The sequence below is a fragment of the Leopardus geoffroyi genome, chromosome C2 (assembly GCF_018350155.1).
Source record: "Leopardus geoffroyi isolate Oge1 chromosome C2, O.geoffroyi_Oge1_pat1.0, whole genome shotgun sequence".
Classification (NCBI taxonomy): Eukaryota; Metazoa; Chordata; class Mammalia; order Carnivora; family Felidae; genus Leopardus; species Leopardus geoffroyi.
In genome coordinates this window covers 143,495,925-143,506,945 of record NC_059333.1, presented here as the reverse complement: position 1 = coordinate 143,506,945, position 11,021 = coordinate 143,495,925, and positions in this window count along the sequence as shown.

Here is an 11,021-nt window from a genome sequence, read left to right as displayed (position 1 = left end):
TTATATAATGCAGGAAAACAGTCGTAATTTTCATGATGAGGATACAGGTACACATATTGTGAATTGTTCAAGGATCAAGAAACAAATCACTTAAGGCCCCAAATTCCCTAAATTTATTTGCACACGAGGCAAAAGGTAAACATGATTAAGCAGTTGGGTTTGAATGCTAGCTCCATGATTTTCTGTTTGGATGACTTCGGAGCAAGGACTTAACCTCTTGAAGGCTTAGCTTCCCCGTCCATGTAAGGGAGGTACCAGTAGATTCCACCTTCAAAGCTTATTGGGCCCAGGCTTGATGTAAAAATTAAACACCACAATAGAAGTAAGCGCTCGGAGCCATGTCAGCCTGTGTCCGCCCAGACCCACAGACCCTGGACGATTTCTGTGCATGTGGCCTCCTGTGCACTTTCTCTTCCCAACAGTCCGTGTCTGTGTCTCTTTGGTGGGAACCGTCCTGTGGTTGCGGGAGCCGGCTTTGTCTCCTGGCACTGGTAACATCCAGAACTTCATTCTCCAGAGGCGGGCCTTAACCGCTTACAGAAAGGCTCAGGGGAACGAATCTTCCAGCGCCCTCTCCCCCGCCTGGGACAGCTCTGAGGTATGCCCTTCACTGTCTCACTGTTTCTCTGGCAGAACTGAGCCTGTCCCCCTCCGCATCACTGTGTCCGATAAAGTATCCTAGCCTGGCTTCCTTCCGGTCCCTGCCTCACCTCTCCACTCATCAGTTTTCCCGGCAACATTTCCTGATAAATCCATCCCATATCTCAGGATAGGCTTCTAGGGAAGACCACGCAAGGCAATGGCAGAATATAAATGGCTTGGTAAATTAAAACTAGCTTAATATTTCTGTGATGAGGAGCATGGATTGACAATCTCCTAAAGGTACATGTGCCCAAGGATATGGTTGGTGTTACTGTGATGTGCCCTGGTGTAGAATTCCCACTAAGCAGGAATTAAACTAGGCGTGGTGACTGCACTCTCCCGGCCTCCTCTCCCTACGGGGGGCCAGTGGGTACTCTGGCTGCCAGTAGGATGACACGGGTTAGCAACTTGAAGACAGGACAGATTTACAGTGCTGTGGCACCTCCCTGGCTTCCTAAAATGGCTTGGAGGCATTCCTTCCCATCCCTACGGAGTCACCTACGCTCTCCGCCCCAGCCACTGCAATTCTGTTATTATATTGTAGATCAAATGAGGTCAGAATTTCAACAAAGGGAGTCACAGAAAGTAGAGAGAAACTTAGGCAGAGAGTAAGAGGTCTTCCACACACAGAATAACTCGGGTAGAGGGGCAATCCACCACTGTCTAGAAAGAAAGGCTAGCTGATTCTCATTTGGTCTCTAAGAGAGAAGGATGGTTTTCTTCTATGTCCTTCACCAGTTTTCCTTTGAGAATATTTGGTTTTCTTTTCAAATAACCTGAACCAAGGTGAAGAGCATCTTGGTATCTGGTAATTTATTTTTAAAATGCTTTCAAGTTCTGCTTATGAATCCCACTGTGAACCTCTTAGATGATCGTATCTTCTGCCTTTCCAAAAAATGAATTCTGATGACAAACATGTAGCTTTCAGCATGAATTACATAACAAGTAACTACTCTGTTGAAATGCTTATCAGCACCTCTTCTCCGTGACACATTAGGAACTATTTTCATTGGAAAAAAATTGTTATGACAATCTTCAAAGATTGTCATGTCCCATTTTGTTCCTCTCATACTTGCGTGGTTAGGCCTTAGCAGTAGCATCCTTAGCATTTTGGTAACAGGTGCTCCAGTTTGGAAAGGGTCTTCCAAAGTCAGTAGTGCAGAAAGGCAGGGGTAATAGTGAAATACTGGTTCTTCACGGTCTGCTTGCCCACAGGGTGCCAGATAGGAGGAAAAGACCACTCACTACCGGTTCCTGAAGGATTCAGTAGAACTGTCACTAGGAACGCTTTCCTGGCCCCTTCTACTCCCTATACCAGTCCTTCCCCCTCCTGTCTGCATGTGCACAGACACATACACACACACACACACACACACACACACACACACACACCACACACACACACCACCCCACCAATCCCTCCAGAAGGTGGACAGAATCTTCCCAATCCTTTTCCTGTTGGTTAGCATTTTCAGTGGTCAGTTGAAGCATTATGTTGGCCATGATTCCAATTATCTACTCATCTCTTTCATTATTTTTCCCTTTTTTCCTATTGTAAATTTGGACTGTGTTGGGTAAATGCTGACCCTATTTAACACTGTGTCTAACAGGAAACTATTTTAGTCCAACACAATGACTTGAAGAGTCAATACTGTTGATACTATTTAATGTGAAAGCTTGTCTTCTGTTTCACTTTCTCCTAATTTTTAAAAAACATTTTTAATGTGTATTTTTTACTGTAAGGGATATGAAGTATCATGAAAATATTATTTGTTTTCTCACTTCATCCAGTAGACCCCATAGCAACCTCAGGTGCATTTATAGCACAATAGATTTTTGTTCTTGTTGTTTTCCTCGGAAACAATAGAGGTGAATTGCTAACTTTAAAACAAAAATCTGACCTCATCTTTAGCTAGCCTTTCTATTTTAAAATTTTTTACTGAATTACATGGATTAAAAAACCAAACACACCAATGAAAAGTTGACCAGTAATATCTGAATCAGAAAGTCTTTCGTTCACTTAACAGTAATCAGATGAGTTTAAAGAGGTGCTCGATTTATCAAGAGCAGTACGTTTCTGAGAGTGATTTCTAAAATCCTCACCTCAAAATTCACAGTCTGTGCTTCGTACTGGGGCAGGAGAGATGGGTTGAGTGGTGACTGCATAGCAGGCACTGTGCAAAGCACTTTCCAGATGTCTATTCATCGTTAACAGCCACTGTGCAAAAGGTTATAACTATTATTATTGTAGAAATGAAAAAACAAACAAACAAACAAGGTTCAGGGAAGTGAAGAAGCCAATAGCTAGTGGTAAAAAACGAAACAAAACAAGAAAACCTAGAATCCCAGAATTCAGCAAGTAAAACCCTTAGTTTATACCATCAAGATAAGATTACTCAATTTATGAGATTTAAAAAATTCTCTACATGCCTTATTTAATGGTATCATTTTGCTTCTAGGTCCTAGTGTCTGCTTTGTATGTCTTACTGATGAATACCTTAAGTAGTTATAGGGGGGAAAAAACCTATTCATTCTTTACAAAAGCACGAATGCAGACCACACTAGCATTTCAATGATTGTTCTACCGCTGGAGCCTGAGCCACCCCAGGATACTCACAGACCAACCCAACTTTTTAAAATATTTATTTATTTTTGAGAGAGATAGAGAGAGAATGCGCTCCTGTGCATACAAGACAGGGAGGGGCAGAGAGAAGGAGGGACAGAGGATTGGAAGTGGGCCCTGCGCTGTCCAATCCATTCAGGACTAGAACTCACAAACCATGACATCATGACCTGAGCCAAAGGTGAACGCTTAACTGACTGAGCCACCCAGGAGCCCCTTCAACCCACTTTTTAATGTTTTCAGTGGGACCCAACTTTCTATAAAGTGCTTTGATGATCATGCTCTTGTAACCTCTTGACTTGTTGTCAGTTTCCCAAGTAATACTGGCTAATTAAAAGGCTCAAAAATCAATGGGTAGTCTTTAAAAGTCAATGGGTTAAAAAAAAAAAAAAAAAGAAAAGAAAAGAAAAAGACAACAGACCAAAGGTTTTCCTTTCAGAGATGAAGTGAAAGAGATATTCTGGCTGTATGACCCAAGGTGAATGACTTCACTGCTGTGAACCTCAATGTTGTGAGATAATAGTGCTTTTCTTACTGTATTCCCATAAGGATTAAAGGTGCTATCATATGAGAAATAGTTCCATAATGTGTGAATCATGGAAACATCAAGTAAATAAAACAGTTTTATCAACCTATAGTTTCCCAGAGGTTAAAGGATAGCCTTTCTGACTAATTTACAAGTTTTCTTATTTTTAAAACACCCCAGCCAGCACTGCCTCCTTAAGGATGTCCAACACCGAAGACACCCTTTCCAGCAAGACAGTGTCAGAAGGGTCTGCTGATACTTGAGCATCCTGTTCAACTCTTAAATACAAGAGATAGAATACCGACTAGTTCAAAGAGTAAAAGGGAACTTATTGGCTTATTTAATTGAAATATACAGGATAGGACAAGCTTTAGGCATTGCTAAATTCGAGGGCTCAGAAGGTATCAGCAAAACCCTCTGTTTTGCTCTTTCTCAATCTCTTTCTCTCTCTCTTGGACGCTCATTTAAAAAAAAAATTTTTTTAATGTTTATTAATTTTTGAGAGAGAAAGAGAGAGCAAGAGCAGGGAAGAAGCAGAGAGAGATGGAGACACGGAATCCAAAGCAGGCTCCAGCCTTCACGCTGTCAGCACAGAGTGTGACGTGGGGCTCGAACTCACAAGCAGTGAAATCATGACCTGAGCCGAAGACCGATGCTCAACCGACTAAGCCACCCAGACACCTCTGGCCACTCATTTCTGAGTTTTGTTCTCCTCCATCCCAATTTTACTTCCACACAGGTTCTCTTCCCACAGTGGTTCCCCTAACACTAAATTATGTCCTTCTAGTTCCTAGTCCTTCAGAAAGATTTCTTTACCAGTTTGACAAAAGTTGTGGAATTAAGTCTCAGTAGACCAATTTGGGCAACAGGTTCAGTACTTAAGCTGAGAGAAGAGAGGATAATGGGATATGCTGATTGGCTTTGGCCTGGATCATGTGCCTGACCTTGAGCTGATCACTGTGACTAGGGAAACTAGATGCCCATCTGTGGAGACCGGAGGAGAGGAGCCCATGGAACACCGTGATTTGACAGTGGGAAGGAGCAGTTATCCAAGAGTGATAGCGGGGAAGTAAAGAATCTAAGACAAATGAGGACTGGATTTTTGGCAGACAAAAAGTAGATGTTTATGAACTTGGCTTAGTCTTACCAGGAGGCATTTGTGTCTGACCATTGACAGAGATTTCTGGCCAAACTTTTCCTGCCTCACTACTCCATCATCTCAGTTTGCTCACAGGCACTTAGATAAACCATCTCTTAAGCAAAAGACTTTAGCAGGGAAGAAATATAATCAAAGTGAGTTGGGAAGCCTGGGGAACAATTGTCTGTATAGCTCTTGTGTTTCATTTGTCAGAAAGCTCACTGGGTAACAGTAGACAAAGTAGGAACGGCGAAAAAGGAAAAATAGACATATCCTTCCCTGTGGTCAGTTTCCAGCTCTGTTATTGTAATACCTGTTATTTCCTCTATAATACCCAGCTCTTTTGTTCTCCAAAGGAGTGTGTTGGTTTCTATGCAGTGCTGCTGCCCATGTTTCTCTCCACCACTCTCCTCCTGTGGGCCAGAGCAGGCCTCAGCCTTTTCCCAAACTGTACTCCTAGCTTGCACCTTTGTGACCTTGTAGGTTTAGGCCTTCTGAGCCTTGGTCCCGTCCTGCCTAGGGCAGCCAGTATGTTACCAGCAAGCTTAGATTCACACCAAACCTCTTCCCCAACCAGTAGCTGCTGAGATTTGCATTGTTCTTGCTGGCTGTCACTTGTGTCAGATAGAGCCCTTAACGCCCTTTGTCAGCCTTGTCATCTAACCCTCTTTTAGGAGTTATCTGCCTGACTATAACCCAGGCCCTGGCTTGGCCTTCCACCCCAACCCGTTTGCCTGAATCCCAAATATATTTACCACCTGAAACCCCACACAGAGCCTGCTACTCACCAAACACCAGAGTGACCCCTTGGATAATGACATTCACATCAAGCCCAAGTTTTCAATGTCCACTTGGATAATGATATTTGGGTACCATCCTTTAGCCCTTCAGCCTACAGAGGGCCAACTTTCCCTGTTTCACTGCCCAATTCTGTACCAGGCATCAAAGTTTCCATTGTGCTTGGTGCTAAGCCTGTTCATGTGACTTATGGCACTGGGGGAATTTTCCCTCTGTAAACACGGCAAAGCTGGCTCATCCTGATTGAGAAGCTTTTGTGAGTCAGCTGCTTGTCCATCCCTTTATTTATTCATACAACAAATGTTCCCCATGCTTCTAAAACTTTAACATGCATACTAATTACCTGTGGGTCTTATTAAAAGGTAGGTCCTGATTCAGTAGGCCTGGGGTGGGGCCTGGGCTTCTGTGCTTTTAAGAAGTTTCTGTGTGATATACCTGCAGACATTTCATGAATGGGAGTCAATAATATGGAATATAGAAACTCAGTAAGTATTTGTTGAATGTTAAATGAATGAAAACCTGAATCAAAGTTTTGAACAGAAGTTTTAGTTTAGATAGAAAAGAGAAGCATAATGTTGGCAAGTTATTTATAAGTGACATTTATAGGGTCAAAAGCTAAAGCCTTTGCCAATGGAGGCTTTCCTGGTGTGTTTCCCCTTTATCCATGTTTTATGGCTTTTGAGGTGTCTCCCTTGTCTCTTCCTAAGGGAAACAGAGCCAACTTCAGGTTAGCATTTCAATTACTTGACTTTTTAAGACTGTCAACTGTTCTTTTTGAACTCACAGTTTTCCAATATGCTCTGTATATTATGCACTTAAAATTTTTTTTAATGTTTATTTATTTTTGAGAGAGATGGACAGAGCCCAAGCTGGAGATGGTGGGAGAGAGAGAGACAGAGACAGAATTCGAAGCAGGCTCCAGACTCCAAACTCCAAGCTGTCAGCACAGAGCCCAACGTGGGGCTCAAAGTCACAAACCTTTGAGGATCATGACCTGAGCCAAACTCGGGCGCCACCCAGGTCCCCCTGTATAAGCATGGCTTTAGAGTCACATGCACACACACACACGCGCACACACACACGCACACACACACGATGCCTAATTACTGCTTTTTTTTTTTTTTTTTTTTTTTGTAACCAGTAACCTACATGCCCCATTTATAGCATGTCATGTGTAGATTGCCAACAACCTTACGAAAGCTCAAGTCAGGTAAAAAATGGAAAGTGCCCAAGATATCCCACTAGAGATGAGGCCCCCCCCACCCCACATTTCATCTTTATTATTTTCTTCCCCTTTTACTGTTTTTTGGCTTGATTTTTTTTCACATTTGTTTATTTTTGAGAAACAGAGAGAGACAGAGCGTGAGTGGGGGAGGGACAGAGAGAGAGGGAGACACAGAATCTGAAGCAGGCTCCAGGCTCTGAGCTGTCAGCACAGAGCCTGACATGGGGCTCAAACCCACAAACTGTGAGATCATGACCTCAGCCAAAGTCGGACGCCTAACCGACTGAACCACCCAGGCACCCCTGGCTTGATTTCTTTGTTAAAGCAAATAAGATGGACAAAGCAAACCCTCATAAAGTTCATTTTTCAGCTCACAGCCTAGTTTGTAGGGAAGTTTGCTGTGAAGGAGGAACACAGCAGGTAAAAGGTAAGCCATTTGATAGAGGTGAGTTGAAAGCCCATTCTCTGTGGATCATAGTAATCTTGCCTTGGAAAGAGCTCATTAGAGGTCCCCAAGAGGCCTAAAGAGGAGGCTGCTGTTGGAGAGGGGCTAATGGAGACTGGTGGAAGCATTAGGGCTGTCATTGCTACCCCTGAACTCTGGCTCTTCACAAAATGAACACTTTGCCCTTAACTGAAACTTGCTGGAAATGAGGACTGCTCATGTATTGGTTACCTCCTTGCCTGCCAGCCAAATGCCTCCCTTTGCTGTATTCCTATAGGCCACAGGCACTATAGCCTCAGACAGGAGCTGTACAGAGCTTTGGTTCCTCAGATATGTTGAGCTGGGGGCATATATTTTAAATTTTTTTTTAATGTTTATTTATTTTCTGAAAGACAGAGAGAGACACTGCATGAGCAGGGAGGGGCAGAGAGAGAGGGAGTTACAGAATCCGAAGCAGGCTTCAGGCTCTGAGCTGTCAGCACAAAGCCCGACGTGGGACTCAAACACATGAACCATGAGATCATGACCTGAGCCAAAGTCGGACGCTTAACCGATTGAGCCACCCGGGTACCCCAGGGGGCATATTTTTTAAAGTAAAATTTAATGGTAAGTTTCCTATAAACATCACCTGAAGCAACTTTGCCTATGCTCTTAAACCCAAACCCCCTACAAATTACATTTCATCTCTTCTCCCTGGAATGGACTCTATTTCCAACTTAAATAGCAAGGGGATTAAATTAGAGTTCCTGTGCAGCCATTTCGGTTTAACCTGCCATTAAATTGAGCTCACCTGAGGTCATGCGTGGAACTGTCCACATCCCATGACCATGATTCAGCTGGCTGTAGGAGACAACCCAAAACATTCATCAACTTTTTGAGCAGGCCACATCTGACCTCAAAGTTTCATTGTCCTAGCTATTATAACAATTGTAGATTTTACAAGCATCCAAGGACTGAAACTGCTCCCCATGAACAGCTAATGGTCCCTCAATGTAGTCACTGAATCATGGACTTTTATTACAGGATGAGCCCGGAGAGAGGCATCCTAGGGCTCTACTCTGCAGGTTATAAAACTCGTTCAATGTCACACCACTTCAAATTCATGGAAGAATACAGTTTGAGGAGAACCTTCTGGCTGAATTTGGAAGCATGTATTGAAAAAACCATACTTGAATTACAAATGGCTTGGGTTGGGCTTGTTCCATTAATGCGTGTTGGCTTGGTGCTGTGTCTGGTGACAAGGTGACATTTTCAGCTTCTGATTTGGATGACAGCTGCCAAAGCTGGAAGATTTTCAGAGTGCCGCTGTTATTTGTATATCAGGACAGTGTATCTCTAAGATTTTATCTTTTTATTTTTAGGTTTGAACACCCTTTTCTGATTTACATCCCTCTTCCCCCAGAAAAAAAAAAAAAAAAGGAATACAAAAAGTATACACAAAGAGAAAAAAAGTAAAACACTTATAATCTTGCCATTTAAAGCTTTTTTTTTAATGCTTATACATTGTTGTTATTATTCTTTAAAGATAATGGACATTTTCTAACCTGAGAGGTTTTTTTTTTTTTCACTTATCAATATAAGTGGCACATTTACATGTCAAGAAAACCCTCATCTATACCAGGTTTCTGCAGGCTGTAGCCTGACAGCCAGATCCTGCCCACTGCCTGAATTTGTAAATAAAATGGAATGGGAACACGGCCATGCTCATTCATTTATGTATTGTCTCTGGCTGCTTCTGAACTACAGTGTCAGAGTTGGGTATTTGCAAAAAATACAACCTGGCCCACAAAGCCTAAAATATTTACTATTGGTGCTTTGCAGAAAAACTTTCCTGATCCCTGATCTACACCGTCACTTTTTAATATTTAAGCAATATTTCACTGCATCATCATATCTATTGATTGAGCCAGTTTCTTCCGAGGCTCATGCAAGTTCTTTCCTATTTGAAACAGCATTTAGATTTTTTCCCATTTCATTTGCCACTGGGCTGAACATATTCACTAATATTTGCCTTTTTTTTTTTAACCTTCCATTAGGAAACTTGCTGAGGATTGGAATTTACTAAGTTAAAGGATTTTTTAATCTTTCTCTTAAGGGATTTGGGTAACCATTGTCATATTTTCTCCATTTGTAGACAGAGGAGCTTTTCCTAAGGTAGTAATTGCTAAAATGGAGATGTTGCTCTTTCCATAGCTTCTCTTGCTAAAACTACGAACTATGCTCAGAAAGCAAGAGGACTGAAAAACCACATGGGCCACCTCATGCAGCATGGTAGCGAGACACTCCATTACTATGCTCTAAATTTGCAGCCCGAGGAATTGCTGGCCACAGGGACTGAGAGATGATCCATCCCTTTTCCATGCCAGTGGTTTTGTCCTGCAGCTCAACCTACGTCGCAATCGTCACAGAAATACCATCACTTAAATAGCCAGCTTGTGGAGGCAGCTGAGAGATACCAGTGTGGTTTTATTGGATGGTTTGTGTCGCATCTTGAAGGGCTATCATCTACACATGCCTCTTCTGGGGTGAGAGGGGCTGTCATGGCTGGAGTCTCACCAGTCAGGTTATCTCTGTTTCAGTTCCACTTTGGCCAGGGCCTGAAGTGGTGTTTATGCTGCTGCCTGGAATTGGATCTAAGCCCCAAGTTCCTCAGAACCCCACTTGTAACCTGACGTATGCTGGGCATTTCACGGAGAGTGTCCGCCATCTTTCCTAATGATGAGGGAGGAGGCTAATGGAGACAGCAGGATACAAAGGGGGGTATTTTCCCTGTCTCTACGTTTGTCAGTCTCTTTTTATGGCTCTAAAAGCATGTGTGTTCACATACACTTACACACAGCTGCGCACACACACACAAATGCATCTAATATTAATACAGAAGATCGCACTTTAAAAAAATCGATTTGAGGGGCACCTGGGCGGCTCAGTGGGTTGAGCATCCGACTTCAGCTCAGGTCATGATTTCGCGGTTCATGAGCTGGAGCCCCACATCAGGCTCACTGCTGGCAGCCTGGCAGCTCAGAGCCTGCTTCAGATCCTCGGTTCCCCTCTCTCTGTCCCTCCCAAAAACTAAATATTTAAACAAACAGATTTGATTCTGTAGGTGATCTATGTGATTTTGTACGTGATCTTTTACTGTGTGTGGGACAGCCTTGCACTGTGGCTCATCCTGGAGCAAGCAGCTCCATTCCTTTTTTCTTTTCCGACCCAACAGAAAGAAATAGCTAAATAAATAGCTAATTCTCAGCCATTCAGTGGCTATCAGTAGAGCTAGTGTTATAAAAATGAAATTCTCTACAGCTATAATAATGACCAAACCACTGATACATACAACAACATGGATGAATCTCACAAGTATTATGCTAAGTGAAAGAAGCCAGAAAAGAGTACATACTGCAATGATTCCATTTACAGGAAAATCTAGGAAAAGCAATACTATAGTGATAGAAAATAGATCAGTGGTTACCAGGTGTTTGGGGTGCGGTTTGATTAACTTCAAAGAGAAACAGGATAACTTTCAAGGGATGATTTTTTTCTGTTTTGATTGTGGTGGTGGTAATATAATTTTATAATTTGTCAAAACTTATTGGAATGTAATCTTTAAATAGGTGTATTTTATTGACT